Here is a 21,516-nt window from a genome sequence, read left to right as displayed (position 1 = left end):
TTGTGTCTACATTGGTACTGAGCTTAAATAGTTCCTCTCCCTCCCTAGTATTTATCTCTCTGATATATTTATAGAGAGCAATCATATCTCCCCTCAGCATTCTTTTGGTTAGGCACAACAAGCCAAGCTCTTTGAGTCTCCTTTCATAAGACAGGTTTTCCATTCCTTGGATCATCCTAGTAGCCGTTCTCTCTGTACCTGTTCCAGTTTGACTTCATCCTTCTTAAACATGGGAGACCAGAAATGCACACAGTATTCCAGATGAGGTCTTACCAGTGCCTTGTATAACGGTACTAACACCACCTTATCTCTACTGGTAATACCTCGCCTAGCTTTTTTCACGGCCATATCGCATTGGCGGCTCATAGTCATCCTGTGATCAACCAATACTCCAAGGTTCTTCCCCTCCTCTGTTACCTCCAACTGATGAGTCCCCAGCTTATAACAAAAAATCTTGTTATTAATCCCTAAATGCATGACCTTGAACTTTTCACTATTACATTTCATCCTATTACTATTACTCCAGTTTACAAGGTCATCCAGATCTTCCTGTATGATATCACTGTCTTTCTCTGTATTGGCAATACCTCCCAGCTTTGTGTCATCCGCAAACTTTATTAGCACATTCCCACTTTTTGTGCCAAGGTCAGTAATAGAAAGATTAAATAAGGTTGGTCCCAAAACCTGAGGAACTCTACTAGTAACCTCCCTCCAGTCTGACAGTTCACCTTTCAGTCTGACCCATTGTAGTGTCCCCTTTAACCAGTTCCTTATCCACCTTTCAATTTTCATATTGATCCCCATCTTTTCCAATTTAACTAATAATTCCCCATGTGGAACCATATCAAATGCCTTACTGAAATCGAGGTAAATTAGATCCACTGCATTTCCTTTGTCTAAAAAAATCAGTTACCTTCTCAAAGGAGGAGATCAGGTTGGTTTGACATGACCTACCTTTTGTAAAACTATGTTGTATTTTGTCCCAATTACCATTGACTTAAATGTCCTTAACTACTTTCTCCTTCAAAATTTTTCCCAAGACCTTGCATGCTACAGATGCCAAACTAACAGGCCTGTAGTTAGCTGGATCACTTTTTTTTCCCTTTCTTAAAAATAGGAACTATGTTAGCAATTCTCCAGTCATACGGTACAAACCCCTGAGTTTACAGATTCATTAAAAATACTTGCTTTTGGGCTTGCAATTTCATGTGCCAGTTCCTTTAATATTCTTGGATGGAGATTATCCGGGGCCCCCGATTTAGCCCCATTAAACTGTTCGAGTTTGGCTTCTACCTCGAATATGGTAATATCTACCACCATATCCTCATTCCCATTTGTCATCCTGTCATTATTCCTAAACTCCTCATTAAAGACTGAGGCAAAGTATTTGTTTAGCTATTGGACCATGCCTAGATTATCTTTAACCTCCACTCCATCTTCAGTGTTCAGCGGCCCCACTTCTTCTTTGTTTGTTTTCTTCTTATTGATATGAACCTTTTACTATTTGTTTTAATTCCCTTTGCAAGGTCCAGCTCTACATGACTTTATCCCTACATGTTCTGACCTCAATAAGGTAACTTTCCTTGCTGATCCCTCCCATCTTCCACTCTTTGTAGGCTGTTTTTTCTTAATCACCTCTCTAAGGTGCTTGCTCATCCAGCTTGGTCTACAGCTCCTGCCTATGAATTTTTTCCCCTTTCTTGGGATGCAGGCTTCTGATAGTTTCTGAAACTTTGACCTGAAGTAATTCCAGGCATCCTCCACCTTTACTTAGGGAAGTAGATTGGACTGAAGAACTTGTGGATCTAATTTCCTTAATTTTTTTAAGTTAGCCCTTTTGAAATCAAAAACCCTAGTCACATCTATTTTTGTTTATCCTTCCATTCAGTTTGAACTGAATTAGCTCATGATCGCTCAAACCAAGGTTGTCCCCTACAACCATTTCTTCTATGAGGTCTTCACTACTCACCAAAACCAAATCTAAAATGGCATCTCCTCTTGTTTCAGCAAGTACTTGGTGAAGGAATCCATCAGCTATCACATCCAGGAAAATTTGAGCCCTATTATTATTACTAGCACTTGTCCTCCAGTCTATATCTGGGAAGTTAAAGTCTCCCATGATCACACAATTCCCATTAGTATTCACTTCATTAAAAACATTAAAGAGGTCTCTATCCATATCCAAATCAGATCCCGGTGGTCTGTAGCACACCCCAAGCACTATCCCAGGGGAGGCTCTAGTATCTTTCTTCCCCAATGTGATTTTTGCCCAGACAGGCTGCCTTATCCATTCCATCACTTCTTATTTCTTTACAGTCATTTGGTCACCCACCCACAATTTTAGGGGTGCCCTTACTAGTTAATACCTCCCCACTCACAAGCGCTGAGTCTATATCTGAAACAAGGAAAATGGAACAGCTTTGGAAAACACAGCAATATCTATATGAATAATAAAAACTAAAAACACTCCCTCCTAGTAACTTTGGCAGTAGTCTTAACTGCCAGTGTGAATGTCCAGTAGGCCAGCAGTTCTCAACCAGGGTTCCCATGACCCCAAGCAGGTTTCAGCAGGTCTGCCAAGCAGGGCTGGTGATAGACTGGCTGGGGTCCAGGGCAGAAAGCCAAAGCCAGGGCTGAAGCCATGGCCAGGCTGAAGATGCAGCAGGGCTGAAAAACAATTGTTGTGGCACAGGTGGGCTGTGGAGCTTTTAATAGATGTTGGAGGAGCCTCAGAAAGAAAAAGATCGAGAACACCTGCAGAAGGCAAATGTCCCTTTATCACATTACTTCCCCAACCACTAAACCCCACGCACACAGTTTGGTGTCAGTGGACAGCATAGCCTCACGGTTCTGAGGTGCACGGGGGAAGGCCCGCCTCCAAACCCCTTGGGAAATGCTTCCTGGGTCTGTACCAAGGCTCCACTACCTGACCCAGCTAAAGTGTTGTGTTTTTTTTAAAGTGTCTGGGTAGGAGGGATCTCACTTGTGTTCACTGAGCTCTAGTGCTATCCTCTGCAGCTTCAGCAAAAGCCCTCTCTTGTATTGCATCTCATTGAGGAGCCACCTGTGTCATCTCCCTTCACAGAGGCCTCTTCAGAGCACAGGATCCTCAGTAGAAGGAACCAGCAGCACATGACATGCTTGAGCAGAATCCTTGCTACAAAGCACAACCTCTTTCTATCTGTACTCTGTCAGTTCAGTTCCACATCCCTACCAGTTAGGAGTTCTTGTACAGCTAGGAATTCTGGATAAAAAGCATACGCAAATAAAAGCCCTATTTCTGTGCTACCCCCTTGTCACCAGTAGATGGGGCAGAGTGATCTTTTCCCTGTGGAACTTTAGGTAAATAGCTGGTGGAGATGAAGCAGCTCTGTGGCCGTTCTTCCCCTTGCTCACCAATAGATTAAAGCAGAGATCTTCTGCCCTCTAGAGTTTCAGGCTACAGGACTTACTGGTAGTTAAATTTAAGGACATGGTTTATGTCCCATTGACTTTAATGGGACTTAAGAACTGTGTGGAGTAGCTGCGATCGCATATAAGAGTGCTGTGTCTGGTTGTATAGAAACCAAAGGTCAGACTCCATCTCGGAAGGTGAGGCACAGGACTGCAGAGAGATCAGGGAATGGACTGTGGTACCACACAATATGTTCTAGGCACCTTTGGAAACTAAGGACCTTTAACAAAGTGAGCTAGCTCATTATATACCGGCAGGTATTCCCATGTTCCTTGATAACATGAAGCTAGATCCTGATCTCAGTTACCCCTGTTGAACCCTACTGAAGTCAATGGATTTATAGGTATGAAGTTGCTCAAATAATATCTGTCAAATTGTTTATTTAATGAATGTTCCAATTTTTGTAGAAAAAAATCATTGGATAGGGTTTTTTTTCATATTTGTCCAGCTCTACCTAGGTAGAAATTGGAGGTTATTTGGTCCTTTTCATAGAATTTATGAAATAGAAAAACTTAGGCTAAGAGGGGTTCTGAATTCTATAGATTCTAACAGCATGAGAGAAAAACTCTCTCTGCTCTGCTGCTGCAAGTTACCCCATGCTCTGGTAAGCCTCTGAGAATCTGGTAGTAAACCAGATAAAATGCTTAGAGACCAACGATTGGAAAAGGCTTCTAATGCAAACATCCAGGGGAGACTGCTGCTTCAGCCTAATTTTAGACTAGAAAATGCTAGTGTTCTCGTATTGCAAATTGAGTCAGTTATAAATAATGCAAAAATGCTTGCTGTGAGAGATACTGTATGCCATTGCCAGCAGTGATTCTCAGAAAACAAGAAATCAGGATGCTGATAAGCTGATTACAACTTAATTTTCCTAAAAAGGCATTATTGCTGCATATCAGCAAAAGCCCTGGTGAAAGCACACACAGTTTTACTGAAATCAGCAGTACTTGCTCCAGGACTGACTCTGGCCCATTGGCATCAATTAATGTTCTCGATAACGCTGTGGATTTTATATGACATCGTCATACTTGTTACCAGTCCCATAGATATAAATATTTGGGTATCTAAATTGTATCATGTGCCTGGAGAAGGCACAGAATTATTTCAACAAGTTTCTTCCCACAATGCTCATCAAGGAGAGGAAGCACTGATCTGATTCAGGATAGTAGGGAAGTAGTGAAAACTGCAATAGGTCTGTGGTGGGGTGGCTGCCCCTCACAGACAGAAAAGGGATTAAATGCAGCCTTTGGGATGCTACGCAGGAAGTGGCCAATAAGGAGCAGCCAATAAGGGCCTGTCTGGCCCATATAAGAAGGGCTGCAGAGCAGGTTCAGTGACCCTTGAACTCAAATAGAGAAGCTGGCACCCTGGACAGAGCAGTGTTGGGCAGGAACAGGGAAGTGAGAGAGGGCTCCTGGCTGGCCGCTAAACTCAGCATGCTGAGGCCCTGAGGGAAGGGCAAAGAGGGTGCAGGGAAGTGGCCCATGGAGATATAGAAGAGTCAGAGGGAACGCAGCAAGTGACAGACATCTACAGGGTCTCGGGCCAGGACCCGGAGTAGTGGGTGGGCCCGGGTCCCCCCAACTCCCTTCCTCGCCACTGACGAAGTAGCCAGACAATTGGCTGTGGCTGTTATTGAAGGAAGTGGCTGGACAGTGGACTGCAGGTCCCCCGGAAGTGGGGAGCACAGAGTGCGGCACAACCAGAGGGCTGTGTCCTGAAGAGGATGCTGCAGTCCTTGGAGTGACGTGGTTCCTGGAGCAGAGACACGACCAGAAGAGGGTGCAGAGCTAATTGCCGAGACAGCCAGCAAGAGGTGCCGCAGTGGTGAGTCACACCCCATCACAATGTCAAAGGCCAAAGTCTGAATAGTCAACAAGCTCTCCACCTACCTCCATCACCAGAGAGAACAGTCAGCAATAGCAGCACAGGTCATCTTCCTTGAGTGAAAGGGGATCATCTAAGCTATGTACTTTATTTATTCATTCAACCTACAGCACCTATTGCACTGGTGCCCATATGCTGTGACATAAAATATTAAAAACATGCACATGAAACAATACTTCTCTCAAGGCTCAGCCCTGATTTCCCTTCTTACATAGCCAGGTAACGGAACTACTCACATGAGTGAAGTGAGCAGGATTTGGCCCACAGAGATTAGCACAGAAATTAGCCCGGTAAACCCAGTATAGGTCCCATCAGTTTAGCACTGGTTTAAATTTGACTGACAAACTGAATAAATATATGTCTTACAATGGGAAACTCCAGCATCCAGGCTGAAATATAATTTCCTAAGTAACAATTTCCAGAATGATGGCCTGATCCTGTAAGGAACTGAGCACCCTCAACTCCCATAGAGAGGGTAACACTCCAAGAACTGAACCCTTGAAATGCTGAAATGGTTGAATCACAATTATGAGAAGCACACGTCCCAAAAGGACTACAGCAAAATAAGTGGTAAGGAGTGAGCAGCCGCTCTTGTACAGTAGATCAACTGGCTGGTAGCCAAGTGGTGCTAGGACAGTAGGTAGCAAGATCTTCCTAGAACTACAGTCTTAAATGGTGTAGCACAATGCCTAAGAGGAGAGTTTTATAAACCTGATGGAAATTAAATACATTAACAAAAGTGAATCTTTTGTGGGCTTGTTCAGCCAATACTCGGTGAATGCTTCTATCTTGGATACTTATACGACCCCCATTACCAAAGGATCTGAGCACTCGCAATCTTATCCTCATAACACACCCGGGAGGTAGGGAAATGCAGTTATTGCCATTTTGCAGATGGGGAACAGAAAGACTAAGTGACTTGCCTCAAAAAAAAATATCACACAGGAAGACAGTGGCTCAGCAGGTAATTGACTCCAAGCTTTCTGAATCCCAGGCTAGTGCCCTAACCGCTGTACCAACCTTCCTCTCAAGTAGTCAGCATCCTTTTTGTGCTTTCACCAATGAGGACACGTGGGTACAGTCCATCCAGAGCTGGGGGAGAAAAGGAAAGGAACGACTATCCGAGGAGTTCTGGAGTACCGGTGTGCGGTACAGCTAAGGTCCGAGATGGGTATTTTCTTAAAAATGTCTGATAGTTTAAAAGTTTTACCCTCTCATCACACTCCTGAGGGAAGAAATATAAATGCCTCTAAACTGGAAGTTCTACTAACCATAGCTAGTTTCCCTTGGTACCTTTTGGAGGCCCATGCATCATGCTGTTTTTAACTAGGCATTTGTTACTTCAGCCTTTAATGGTTCCTTTGTGAAAATACCAAATTACTACAACAGAACACAAACCGTTTTCAATTATTATAGCTACAGTTAACTCACTGCATGCCTCAAAAATACTAATCAGGCAGTGAATGCTATGTGCTCACAAAGGCAAGGAGCGAAGAGAAGAGTGGAGGCGTAGTGCAGGCAAATTAAGAAGGGATGAAAATCAGACTGACTCTGGATGTGGAAAGAGACAGGTACGGGCTCCTTTTACAAGTTTATTGCAGCCTAAGCTCTACACAGGGTAGAATTGTCACCCTGCTGCCACACGTCATGAACGATCATTCTCAGGCGAATCAGTACTCTCTCGTGCATGGTCTCCACCAATAAAAACAAAGTAGTCGAGATTCAATTCCCCTGATTATAATACGCTCCAGTGAGTTCTGAAACAGCAGGCAAAGCAGATGTTGTGCTAACTTCCAGGCATTCATATGTGACAGCCACCTTTATTGCCCTTTTCCAGCCATTTAATTTAGTTATTTGGGGAAGCAATGACATTGATACATTTGCTAGCTCTGTGTGCACCTACAAATCAGCCATTTATATTTTATTTTTTTCCTGGGAAAAACCTAAATCCAATTTGGAAGACATTTAATGAAACAGCACTACACAAGAGTTGCCAGCAGATGTGATCCAAGGCTTCCTTGAAGGCTCCAGAACAGATGAGCATTCTAACAAAGTATAGCATTCGTACACATGATTGTTAGAGTCACGTCACTAAGGGGAAAACAGAAACTTTAACTCAGACAAGTTCCAACAGGAGTCACGGAAACCATGCTTTTTTTAACAAAGTCACAAAACCAAGGGGGCAGATTGTGCTGGTGTCGTCATCATATCTCCATTGACTTCAACTATTCATTGGGTGTGTCCTTTCAGGAAGAACTCAACCCATTTTAATACATTACCCTGGACCCCTACCACCTCTCAGGTGAGACATGATCAAGAAATGCTGAATGCTGCAGAGAGGTCCAGAAGGATGAGGATGGATGTCTGTCTTGTACCTATTGGCAGGATGAGATCATCCATCAGTGCCACCAAAGTGGCCTCAGTTCTGTGTCCAGCCCTGAATCCAGATTGTGCCACGTCTAGAGTGCTGGCGTCAGTTAGATGAGCTTGTAGTTGGTCTTTTGCTAGCTTGTCTATGTGCTTGCTCAGGAATGGGAGGTTTGACACTGGGTGGTAGCTGACTAGGACTGAAGTATCCAGGGTGGGTTTCTTCACTGTTGGTTGGACTACTGCATGTTCAGAGGAGGAAGGGAAGATTTCTTCTCTGAAATGATGCTTGGCTGTTTCACCAGGGAGTGGCACCAGTTGTTCATGATTCTCTTTCACAAGCCAGGAAGGACATGGGTCAGATTCACTTCTCAATTCTGGGCGTGCAGGTGGATTGTTAGTTGGTGGTGCAGAAAGATAGATCCCTTGCTGTTTGAGAAGGCTTCCCAAATATTCATGTTGTTTTCAGCAAAGTTGGACGATAGCTCTCTGCAGCACTTGGTGTGGCTCTGGTGAAGACTGTAGATATTCAGGCTTAATGGAGCAGTTTACCACCCACAATAACAACTTGAGGAGCAATTTGGCAGCTTCAAAAGAGGCTGATAGGAAGGTTCCCTTGGCCTGTAATGCCACCTCAGCATAGGCTTTGAGGAATTTGTTATGTTTCATCCTGTCTGAATCAGCCTTTGTTTTCCACCATCAGTGCTCGAGTTTCTGCCTCTCTTTCCTCATCCATCACAGTATGTCAGAAAACCAAGGAGATCTGTGCGGACAATGGGGAGGAAGGGGTCATTTGGGGGCAACATGTCAGTGGCCAAGGCCAGGGTAGAATGATAATGATTCAGCAGATCCTCAACACCTCATGGGATGGGGTCCTATTTCAGGAAACTGGAGTCCATGAGTCTTTGTGGTCAAATCAGGATCACTGGTCTCTCTTGTTTCCTGGGTCCTGGAAGGTCTCTGAGCACAGCCCTAATGAGATAATGGTCTGTCAAAGACAGAGGACATCACAACCCAGCCAGTATCTTGACATATAGGTGTTTGTGGAGGAAACAGGCCAGAGGCAGTCTGAGACCACTAATTAAGATCAGCAGTACCATGTGCAGTAAGGTGTGGATATGTTCTTTTTGCCGTTGGCTACAAAAATAGCCTCAAGTTTAACTAGCTGTTTGTATCATAACAACTACTAGCAAGTTGTGAGTATGAGTGTAAATGGGATGAAGCAATTTGATGAGTGGACCCTATGGGCATGTCTAGATCACAAAGGTCTCTGACTGCCACTGGCCAGTCTTAAAACTCCCTCCTTTTACCCAGTGTGAACAGCACGCTGTACTCTTGTCCAGAAACAACTTTCCTTGTCTGATCATCATTATTTACATTACCATATCACCTAGGAGACTTAGTCATGGCCAGGACCTCATTGTGGTAGGTGCTGTACAAACACCTCATATCACTGTAAGTATTAACATATTAAAATAAAGACAAGCATAAATGTGGAATGCAATATAGAAAAGTCATAACTAACTTAAGGCGTGTGAGTATAATTATGAAGAATACCCAAGAATCAGCTTTTTCCCTGTTTAATGTAAATCAAGTAGGTTGAAAATATTTAAAATTTTATCATTTCAATTAAGCCTGTTGACATTTCGATGAAAGTGTCATCCCACTGTGGAGAGATTTCAATTTTTGTTTGGAAAAAACTGGGATGAACTTTGTGAAAATTTTCACAAAATACCTTCTGTTTTCTGACGAGCTCCAAGAATAATCATTCTGAGAGATTCCGCTGAATTGAACTGAAGTTTGGTTTAGTTGGAACTGTGAAAGAGACAAGGTGGCAGTTATCAAATAAAACTGAAAATGCTATTGGCCCAGATTTTGCCATCCTTATGCTGGGTAGCCCCTTACTCCATGAGTTTGAAATCTTTGCAGCTGACAGCAGAGGGGCAGATGATCACTTACATCAATGGTAAGATAATTTGCACCAAAAAAGGGATTAATCACAACTTTCTCTGAAATAGAGAACAGAGAAGTCGCATCACAGCAACAAATAGTTCAAATGTTGGCGTGTGAAAAGGCCTGTTAAAAACAATGGTGGTGGGCATCTAAAAAAATATGTGAGCCACTAAATGATCTGAAGTTGTATCTATAGCTCAAATGATATATATGAATTGGCTGGAGTCTATTTGCCAAAAAACAAATATATATTGCATCTAAATTCTGTCAAAGAACATCACTTTCAATTAGAATATTGTGCTCATTCTAAGTCAAATCATGCGTATGTTACTCACATGAGTATTCCCATTGAAGCCAATGAGACTACTCATATGATCTAGGCAAGCGGGATTTAACCCTTTATCTATTTCCATCTTACTGTCACAGTGCTACATCTAGTTGTTCCGATATTCACAATATAGAGCAATTTCATCCACTATATCATTCAGCATCATCAATTAAAACATTCAGGGGCTTCCCAGAGTGTATGTATGAATTTTCCAATAGAAAAGTCATAGCAGCAAAATAGGATATGCAAATAATTGTAAGTCTGATTTTTTGGGGGGGAGGGGGTGACATTCTTTTTCATGGTGAGAAGCTCATGAGACAAAACATGTGCTTCTAATCAGACAAATGTATTATGTGATACTGCTGCCGAAGTTCAAAAACTTGGGGAATCCATTCTGTCAGATACTTTCCACGAACATTTCAGGCTATGATAAGTTGCACTAAAAAGTGCTTAATTCAACATTTATGAAACTACTGAAGACAGATGAAAGTTGCAGAAATAGGAATCTTGCCAATCAATCAATCATTCTGTCAGGAATGAGGGCCCAAGATGAGAAGAATGAAGATAGGCTTTTCATGTACGTATGGTCTATTAGATGGAATAATTGAATATTCTTGCATTTTTAATCAGAATGTTCTTACCATCGTGCTATTACTTTCAAATTATTTTCTTCCATCAGCACTGAAGACTAGAGCTTTCTCCTCTGCGTAAAGATGCTGGCAATATTTTCAATGAGAAAGGAAAAAAAACCACACACACATTTGCTGCAACATTAAGTGAAAAAGAAAAATAGTTTTGCTATTTTTAAAAATCAGGTGACCAGAAGTGTGGTCATACCTGTTCAGCTAATATCGGGACTGACGACACAGAAATTACGCCAGTTTACACCACCTGAGGTTCAAGCTACTTGGATTGTAAACTCTATGGGGCAAGGATCAGCTTTTTGTTGTGTGTTGTACAGCACCTCGCACAACGTGGCCCTGGACTGTGACTGGAGCTCCTAGGTGCTACCTCAAACCAAATAATAAATAATTTAATAATAATAATCTCAGTAGTCCAGGTAAGTACTTATAATGTATATAATCGTATGATAATAGCTGCAATGTTATTTTACATTCTAGTCCTTATACATCCACACATTTTGCTTGCATTTTGGTTTAAAGCCTCACAAAGAAATGTTTTCAGGTTCTAGAAGGAAAACATTAAATATAGCTCATTGGATTTTCATTTTAAGCTAGTTCGTTCTCATTGAAGATTTTGAGAATGAATTATTGCATAAGGCCTAAATGTAGAACATTAATTGTTATACGAATTAATACTAATATCCTTAATGAGTTGGTGCAAATACCCAGCCAGGTTAATCTTTCTACCAAAAATGAAATGTTTTCAAATGTGCTGAATATCCCAAAATGGAATGTAGATTAATACTTATTTTGTATGTGGAAGCATTTATCATGGTAAAGTTTCTATTGATTTTTGTCAGCTAATACACTGTAAATGCTAACGTATCTCTCCATGCTTGGAATAGCTAGCCACAAAGAACCTGATTTCCTAAACATTCTGATTGTGCATCTTTGATTAGCAGGACACATGAATTCATGATTTTTAAATAGCTTAAGTTGAAGCTATAGCAACGGTGAAATTCTTATCTACTCTTCATACCTATCAGCTTTTACAAGTCCTACAGAAATCTGTTATGAATATTTATGGTGTTTATAATTCCTTTGCTCCTTCAGCACTAATGGATGAACACACACACACACACACACACACACACACAGAGAAAAGGAAACTTCACTTGCCACTATTCAGAGGTCTTCTAACATTTTGCATACTGTGGCACTTAGCTGTATAAATACTGAAGCCTTTTGTTTGTTTTAAATACATAGAGCCTGATTCTCCACTTTGTTGTGCCAATATAACTCCAAATATAAAACTGGTCTAAGGAAGTGAAAACCTAGACCCACTGAGTTCAGGTCATAAACCTTGAACCCTTTAACTGAGCAGTATTCACGTTGGGATGACACTAAAAACAAATATACTACTGGCAATTTAAAAGGGAAAAAAAACCTGCATTTGCTCTCACTGACTCTAGTGCTAACTCCCATTGCACAAAAGAGCACGGGTGGAAAGGCAGATGAACACAGACGATCAGAAAAGGAGCAGAAGGAGAAAGGAAATTCTCTTTCAAGGCACTCAGTCTACAAAATAACAGACAGAAGGAGCTGCTCATTCAGGCCTGATCTAAAGCCCACTGAAGTCAATAGAAGCCTTTCCATTCAGAAGCCATCTATCAATGGGCTTTGGATCAAACTTTCAGCTAGTGCAAGAGCTTAAATAAAATCATAGGAACTCTTTTGTTGATGCTTTTCTCCCCCTAAAGAAATAATTACCTGTATGTGTACCTATTTCATGGGAGATTCCATTCCACTATTTCAAGAAGCCACCGAAAAATTCTACAAAGGGCCTTTTTCCCTCAAAACCAGCAGTTACTGCAATGCAATTACTTCAGTAGTCTCTCATCAAGGCATTGAAGAGGTTTTATGTAGAAGACTCACTGAACCCAATCTCAAATATATGGAAGCCAAAAAATCAGCAGGGTGCGCCAGTAGATAGGGCACCAGACTGGGACTTGGGATGCGTTTACACTTCAGCTGCAGGTGTAGTTTCCATTTTGGGTAGATGAACATGCATGAGCTTGGATTGAACTAGTGCTCTAAAAACAGAAGTGGGGAAACAGTGGCAAGGAGAGTGGGCGAGGCCCCCCTCATCCATAGCTAGGTTCTCAGTCTTGTACCCTGGCAGCTAGACTGTGACTCTAACCATGCTGCTATTTTAAGCACAATAGCCGCAGCAAAAGTAGCGTTAAGTACATCTACCCAAACCGGTAATTACTCTGCCTGTTGCACTGTATATATACACACTCTTAGAAGCCCAAAGTTCTGTTCCCAACTGTGCCACTAACTTTCTATGTGAACCTGTGCAAGTCACTTCACCTCCTTGTCCCCGTTTTCTCTTCCAACTTCTGGCTGTTGTGTCGATTGATAGTCTTTGGGGTGGGGACTGTCTCTTCATAGGTGTTTGACCAGTGCCTAGCACAACTGGGCTGTCAGAGTAGGACAGCCAGGAAAGCCTGTCGCATGGCCCAACAAGGGATTGAAAGGAAGGGTGTATCCTCTTTCCAGGCAGGAGAGAGGCCTCTGTGAACTGCTTTGGGTCAGGGGAATTGCTTTGTGTTTGAACAGTAAATTGTGACCTGAGGCAGGGGCCTGTAATGGCACTTCTGCAGTATTAATAATAAAATAAATGACTGGCCCATCCTGACCACTTTGCCAGTACTTTTGCAAACAGAAAGCATGCGTAGATTTGGTCTCTGTAAGGCACAGCCCGGGGAGGGTGAGGGGTGGCGCTTACCATCACATGCCATCTCCACAGGATATTAAAATCTTCTTCACCTTTTCTCTTCTCCAGTCCCACTGAATCTCTGTTCCTTCACACATGTGGTGTAATCGAGCAGGACTTGGCTCAAAGGGAATTGTCCAGTGGCACCCGGAAAGTCTGTAGCAGAGGTGGGGAGGACTAGAACCTCTGCTAGTTCTCTTAGACTTTAACCAAGGCAGCCCTTCCTCTCTGTATCAGTGAAATGTCAAACTGGTGTGTTCCTTCTGGCATTTCCCCATCAGCGAGAAACAATGTTAAAAAAGTCCAATCTGATTATTGCCAAGAGGACAAAACCCAACCGGTGTGTTGTAGGTATAATTGTTAGCCAACTTCACAAGTCTTTCCTACAGAGTTATTCAAACGTTTGAGCTCACTGCTAGGAACATCATAAACAAAGTTATTATGAAACTATCCTGTCAGCCAAAAGTCCAGTGAATCATTTATGAATGTATACATAAATAAAACTCCTCTGATATGTTCTCTTTTCCTTCAGAAACTGAAGATAGTTTCTTTTTTTTTCCCCAAAGCTGCAACTTTTATTTCCTAAAACAACCTGAAAGGAATAAAATATTGAAATGAGCATAAATACAAAATAATGATTGCGATACTGTAATTCTCTGAAATGTTGAAGGAAAACATAAAAATGTATGCTCTGTAAGTTTCCAACTGAACTTGGCATGACAGTCTATCTATTATTAAACAGACGCTGAAGCTCAATTTATGAATTATTAAATTCTTGTTACATTTAGTTCCCAAGCAAAAAAAAAAAAATACAATTTCATTCACTGTAGGAATTTCCACATGTTCTATAGTATTTCTTAAAAACATAGCACCTAAAGAATGAGAAAATACTAAAGCTATTTTGGAAATGACTAGCAGTATATATGTTCATCTTTATCCACTTAAAGCTACCTCCACTTTTGTAGAGATTACTACACTGTGAGAAGTTAACCACCTGCTACTCATTATCCCCTAGCAGTTTCATATCTGCACTGCATAGTTCCTGTATTTGGAATAACTTGGAATACAAGAGTGGAGTTGCCAACAACTTCTGTGCTAAACTCACAATCCCCCAAATCACTTCAGTTTCCAAAAGCAAAGACACACCTGTGTAGCCTCAGAGCAGCTTGTCTTCTATATTTGTTTCTGAATCCATCCTGCACCATCAAATAAGGGCACAAACAAGGAATTAGCATCCCCACCTATCCTAGGCCATTTTTTTGCTTGTCCTCTATGTTGGCAAGCCCCATAAGTTTTCCCTTTTGAATAGTTTTCAGTGGTGGTATTCTTTAAGTAGGCCCTTTGTGCGAGTGTCCAGTTTATATTAAGGTACAGGCAGATTAGGCTACCAGCATAAATTGTTCTACGATATGGTCTGAATCAAGTAGATCTTGAGCTGACATAAGCTGCTTTAACCAACTGAAAATATCTATGGTGTACCCAGGCAATTTCATCAGTCTATGAATATTGGTTAGAAACAAGATGATTTCCTGAGAAGGCAGATGTTACGGAGCCCCCATGAACTAGGGTAGCTCCAGGGCTGGATAAATCTCTTTTGTTTTCTTAACTTCAGGAGAGGGAGGTGGAAATGCATGAAGGGCTAAGGTATGTGGGCCACCTTTCGCTATGCCCAGGCCAGCAGCTCTTCTGAACTAGAGAGCCAGCAATCTTCTCTAGGAGCCAGATTCTGCTCTCAGCTACACCATTGTAAATCTGGTGTAACTTCCCTGATTTCTTGCAGGCTCCTCCGACTGATGCCCCAATGGGCTATCCATCCTAACAGCCAGGCATCACCAGGGCATAAGGGAGCCCCAGCCACAAGCTGTTTTCCCTGGCCACACTGCCAGTGTCAGCTGCAAAAAGCATCCTGGCCATGCAAAGATTCCCCTTTGCAGGGAGAATCATCCAATGGCTGCCTAAGCTGGCTTTAGAGCAGAATTGCACAACTGGACTGATGCAAAGGAGCCCTTACATACCAGAACACTGGGGCTATACTAAACTAATATACATCCTAATTTATCCAACGGCATCAGTTTCTATGTTTTATCAAGGTCATGTGTTATATTCTGCTAAGTACAATATAGGATTGTGGGTTCTATTCTAAGGAGGGATGTTTCAGTAACTATAGGGATTTAAAGATGAATAACTAATCTGACTTAATAAAAAATGAGAAAGGAAACAAACTGACACCACTTATAATCCCTAATAAAGTTATTTTACTGTGCCCTGGAGAAAAGCGATTCAATTGGCTTCTGAAATCTGTGCCAATGTTCTTAAAGGGCTTAAAACAATAAACTGAAACAGGTGCAATGGTTACTTCACCTGAGGAGTATTTCAAAGACAGCTACTCAGATGTGTGATCCCACTTGTAGAAAACATAATAAAAGTGTGTTATTATGAAGCTGCCATAACTGTCAGCCAAAATTACAGTGACTAGCTGAGTTGTTACAGAGATAAATATTCATAGATCTGGTGAGGTATTTTTCCTAGTCAGAAAATAAACAGAGTTAGTTTGTTACATTTTTCAAAGTAATGGTTTAAATTCTAGTTCTTAAATAACCCAAAAGAAATAAATAGCCTTTAACAAAAATCTCCTATAAAAATCATCAGGGTCAAAACCAAACCAAGTTAAACTAATAATTCCTGCAGCCACTAGCTAATGGAGATCTTTCATCAAAGCAGATTTTAAACAGCAATCATTATAAATGCAAAGTGCTCTAGGAATGCTAATAATTATTTTCTTAAAGAGCTTTATCAATGTTAACAAAATTAAGCCTCACAAAAGGTAAGGGCTAATTGTATCTCAATGTCAAACTGTATAGAGAAGAACTGATATTAAGTGTCTTTCCCAAAGCCAACCTGTGAGTCATCAGTAGATCCAGGGCAGAGAGGAATTCAAGAGGTCCTTTCCCTGCCCACTGCTCTTACCATTATTAACACTGCTTCTTCTAAACAGGCCTATTAAAATCTTTTACCTCCACCTTTGGGCCTGATCTTGCATCAGGATCTGCAGCATAGTCAATAGGGTTCCCTCGAGCACAGGGGCTGGCCTTCATGGAGCTCTGGGCTTCTGGGAGAGCCAGATAATTCAGAGGAAAAGGATGATATGGAGCAAGAGCAGAGTATTTAGCATTTTGCAACTCTGAGAGAAGTGGGAAAGGGAACTGATTTACCTTCCAACTAAAAACTTGAAGCTCATCACCTTTGAAAAAAAATATCAAAAGTCCTGTTAATGTTAACCTATAGGAAAACCCAGCTAAGAGAGAGACAGGGGGACACCTGAAAAAAACAAACCTGAAAGTCTCCTGGACTTTCTCCTGCATTCAGACAATGAGTGACACTTCCTGTTTCCCTGATTACATCAGACTGTCAAGGATGGAGTATCCTGTTTGGCTCTTATACTTGTTATTGTGATACATGATATCACTCTCAATGAACAGTGAGGTGCTCTTCTTTGTAATGAGAGTTCCTGATTGGAATACATTTTACACTGCACTGCAGTCTGCCGTTAATAGCTCTTTTAACACACTTCCTATAGCCAAGCCATGAAAAACGATGAGGCATTTTTGCCCTGAGGCTTTTGTGAAGATTCCTGGCAAAGGCTGGTTTTTTTAGATGCTTTCCCTCTGAAATGTGTTGAAAAGAAATAAAAGACACACCAAACATACAAAGCAAGTCCCCCCACCCCTTTGAATTCTTTGCATTAGGGTCCAAATTCTCCCATCCAGCACACAGCCTATATGCTGGGAGCTGTGCTCTGGGCACATTGGCACTGGAGGAAGGAATCCTCATCCAGCTCAGCAAGCAGGTGCTTGGGGCAGCACTTCAGGCTCTTCGGCAGCAATTCAGCGGCGGGTCTCTCGGTCCCTCTCAGAGGGAAGGACCTGCCGCCAAAGTGCTGCCGAAGAAGAAAGTGATGAGGTGGAGCTGCCGCCAATCATGGCTTTTTTTTTCCCCTCGCCGCTTGGGCTGGCAAAAACCCTGGAGCTGACCCTGGTAGTAGAAGACCCTCCCTTGTTTCCCAGGTCACCCTCAGCAGCGAGCTATCTTCCAGGACAAACTCCTGTGGAAAAGGTGGGGACAGTGTTCAGTATAGGGGCCCCCTGCAGCTGTTGGCTCTCCCCAAGGCACAGAAACCCAGAGGACAGTATGGCCATGAAACAATCAGTCCCCCTTGACCCTGTGCTTACTCATGATTTTGGGTTATATGCATTCACTTTGGGACGGGCAAATTATGCTATTGTGTACACTGTGCTTGCCTTCCTTAAGTACAGGGGAATCATTGTTCTGTCTGGTGTGAACAATGCTGCCTCTGTTAAGTGTTGCATTTTGCCTTTACAGATGCAACCTCGAGATCTCAGCCGTCCATGTTATCGCCAGCTGAGAAGCTACAAGGAATTAGGAAGAGGCCACGTAGAAGCGAAGAGGACATGCTTCATGAAGTTATGCAGCGCTCCCTTAAAAAGTGCAGGAGTGGTGGGAGAGTGAAAGGAGGATCCGCCAGCAGATTGCAGATTGCCGGCACCAAAGCATGGAGCGGCTGATAAGCATCATGGAGCGCCAAGCGGACTTGATCCAGGTGCCCACAGCCATGCAGGCGGAGCACTACCGCGCCCGCCCGCCCCTGCAGCCCTTGTCCCAAAACTCTTTCCATTGTGCCCCCATGTCACCTCCAACCCACTTTCCCCAACATCCGAGTTCTTATCACCACCAGCTGCATCCAACATTCGTAGCTTCACCACCCAGCCCTGAAAACTACGACCCTTACCCATTGCACTCGACCCCATCACCATGCAGTATAGTCATCCTGAAGTGCAGCACTCATTGCACAGCACTCTAAGCAGGAAAGCTGAGTATGATAACAGGACATACCCAAATCTGTGATTGTACCATTCCCCACCCCCTTGCTCTTGCCACAAATACCTGGAGAGCCATAGAAAAATAGCCCTTCCGATTAATATACTCGGAGGCTAGGTGGGCTGGTGCCAGAATTGGAATATGCGCCCCATCTATCGCCCCTCCGCAGTTAGGGAAACCCATTTGTGCACAGCCAGCCACAATGTCATGCATGTTACCCAGAGTCACGGTTCTTCTGAGCAGGATGCGATTAATGGCCCTGCAAACTTGCATCAACACGATTCCAACGGTCTGGAGTTGCCAGCTTCCAGATTGCAATAGCCACCTGCTTCTCCACCATCAGGGCAGCCCTCAATCTCGTGTCCTTGCGCCGCAGGGTGGGGGCGAGCTCCTCACACAGTCCCCTGAAAGTGACTTTTCTCATGCAAAAGTTCTGCAGCCACTGCTCGTCATCCCAGACTTTCATGACAATATGATCCCACCACTCAGTGTTTGTTTCCTGAGCCCAAAAGCACCGTTACACGGTGGTGAGCATGTCCATGAATGCTACAAGCAATCTCGCGTCATATGCATTACTCGAGTCAATATCATCGTCGGAGTCCTCGCTGTCACTTTGGATCTTAAGGAATAACTTGACTGCCAAATGTGATGTGCTGACGAGACTCGTCAGCATATTCCTCAGCAATTCGGGCTCCATTCCCGCAGACTGAAAGGGAAGACAGAATGCAAAGTACAAAAAATGTTGAAAGATGGTGCCAATTGTGGACAAAAGCAGAGGGATTGCTGGGATGCGAACCAATGCATCACAGGGTGTTGGGACAGGACCCAGAATGTCCTGAACCCCCTGCCTCCTTCCCACAAGCCACAGAACCAGAATGGGAAGAAGTGCTCTGTGGATAGCTCCCCACAATGCACCGCTCCCAATGTCGCCGCAAGTGCCACAAATGTGGACACGCCAGTGCGCTTGCAGCTGTCAGTGTGGACAGACTGCAGTGCTCCTCCTACTGCGCTCTATGAAGGCTGGTTTACGCAAAGCGCTCTACATTTGGAGGTGTAGCCATGCCCTTAGAGCCACTTCATTGCTAAGCACCAGGTAAGGGTTGTGTACCCCTTATATAACTCATTTACACCCTCCTACCCATTGCACAGCAGAACCATATCAGTTCTGCTGCCAGGGCTGTAGAGTGGTGAGCAGGATTTCAAGAAGGGGCAAAACCTCCCTTCCACGGGTGCTGAGGAACCCAGTTCAGATTCTGAAGCAGGGATCATAGGGGTCGGAGGGCAAACAATGCATGCTGCATGGATATATTGTTCAGTTTGGAGCTAGAGACAATTAAGATGCATGATGGGATTGTGGCCTTTGGAGTAGGCTCATAACAGTCAGCTCCAGCTCTGAGCATCTGCTGATGCTCTGTGACCTGTCAAACAGGATTCCTGGCCCTTTTCTTCCACAAAAGATCCCAAGGGTGAAATCCTGGTTCCACTAAAGTCAATGGCAAAACTCTCATTGACTTCAGTTGGGGTCGGATTTCATCCAAAGTGCCAACTCAGTTACTCAGACTCTGCCCTAGAATCTGGTGATGGGCAGACCATAATAACCTAGACATCTTGTTAGGTTCTACCTGTTCTTTTGGTGAGCCCTTGGACACATTGAAAAGACCTCAGTTAAGGGAAAACAGACTTTATAGGAGGAACATGGAGTTAGGTAAATCAAGGCTTGGCACATCTTGACTCCTGACTTCATAAAATTACACAAAAGCACTGGGAGGTTTTGCTCATTTTGCAAAATGCCAAAACAAAAAATAATTTTTGCATAACACAAGAATGGCCCAAGCTGTAGTAAGCACAGGATGATTTTAAATTCTTTTGAGAGTGAAACACCTGCCAATAACTTCTAGAAAGCCAAGTGTTTTAGAGAGATTATGAATGTAGGGTATAGTCTGAACAGCTAGAAAGATTTCACAGCAGTCCCAGGTTAGGCAGTAAAAAAAAAAAAAAAAAAAGTAATTTTAAAAGAACAATATTTATGTTGGGAAAACAAAAACCCAAGCACTCACCCTGTCACGAAAAGTAATAGAACCCCTCTTAAAGAGTTTTACAACTGGGGTAGGCCTGTCAAGCCCCAGTTATTACAACAGGTCTAAGACTAAACAGATGCAGCTGTATCTGATTCTATCAGTCTGAAGCCTTCTCATCTGCGACTTGGAACCTCTGCTGGGATTTAATTCTGAAAGTCTCAAGCTACTGTCTTACTTAGTGGTGATTCATTTGAGGGGCACCACTGGGCAGATTGTGCCATGGCATTAATGTAGGATCAGGCCCTTGTGGTGACCTATTAAATTAGCACAAGCAAAAAGCTTGTTTAGTTGGACAGTTAAGATTTCATCAGGACATACACCATCTAGCCAAATCCTTGCCAAATGCGGAAATGAGACATTAAAGGAAAAGTCCCCAGTATTTCTTGTCACCTTCACATCTTCTCAATGCTGTCATTACCACACTTCATTTGCCTCAGTCAGAAAGCAACACATACCCCCACTTCATGAAACTCTCACGCTACTGCAAAACTTTAAAAGCAACCTCATCTTCCCTTATATAAAAAGATGGGCAGATCTGATAGTGCACTTGCCTGAACAGTTGTTAGGCCTTAGCATTACTGAGGGTCTTGTGATTGTTACAAGCACCAAAGCAAAGCTTCAACCTCCGCAGCAGCAAAATCAGCTTTCTAACGGCAGAAAAACATTTCTAGGCTCTGGCTTTCTCTTCCTGTCTGTGTTTATATAGACCATACCTAGGTACCTTGTAAAACTATTTACAGTAAGGAGCCAACATGGTCTAGTGGATAAGGCAGTGCACTGGGAATGGGTTAAAAGACCTGCCTCTGACCTCTTCTCTGATTCACTTAACCTCACTGTGCCTCAGTTTCTCTACCTGTAAAATGGAAATAAAGATGTTTCTTCTGAAGAGTGATTTGAGATCAGTGGATGAAAAGAGCTAACAACTCACTCTCATTCTATCTAGTTTAGTTAACGGGATGTAAGTAGTTGAAAATATGGTGCTAAGATTCTCACTGGCGCTAGGAAATTCAGTTGCACTGGTCACTTGTGGAGAGGGTCCCAAGCTATGAAATGCACCACCAGTCAAAACCATATGCATGTTTCTCATTTATGAAATTAAGCCATTTTCTATGTCAAATTATAACATAATTGTTCAGTCCGGTTCAAAGTGT

General features: G+C 42.8%; 1 long non-coding RNA gene across 2 annotated transcripts in view; it reads right to left on the bottom strand.

The window, feature by feature from the left end:
* The window catches only part of LOC123374688, a 67,445-nt gene that overhangs the window by 17,026 nt on the left and 28,903 nt on the right, over positions 1-21,516 (bottom strand). Inside the window, exons 3-4 of one of the 2 annotated variants that reach the window (XR_006581160.1) lie at positions 9,444-9,523; positions 7,534-8,680 (exon numbers count right to left, since the gene is read on the bottom strand). The exons of the other annotated variant lie outside the window; for it this stretch is intronic. This is a non-coding gene — a long non-coding RNA (uncharacterized LOC123374688). Of the gene's footprint in view, positions 1-7,533; positions 8,681-9,443; positions 9,524-21,516 lie in introns of those variants that run through there. 2 annotated transcript variants of the gene reach the window in all.

This window comes from Mauremys mutica, chromosome 7, assembly GCF_020497125.1.
Source record: "Mauremys mutica isolate MM-2020 ecotype Southern chromosome 7, ASM2049712v1, whole genome shotgun sequence".
NCBI lineage: Eukaryota > Metazoa > Chordata > Testudines > Geoemydidae > Mauremys > Mauremys mutica.
Note: the sequence above shows the minus strand (reverse complement) of the source record. Positions and strands in the feature narration are given on the sequence as shown.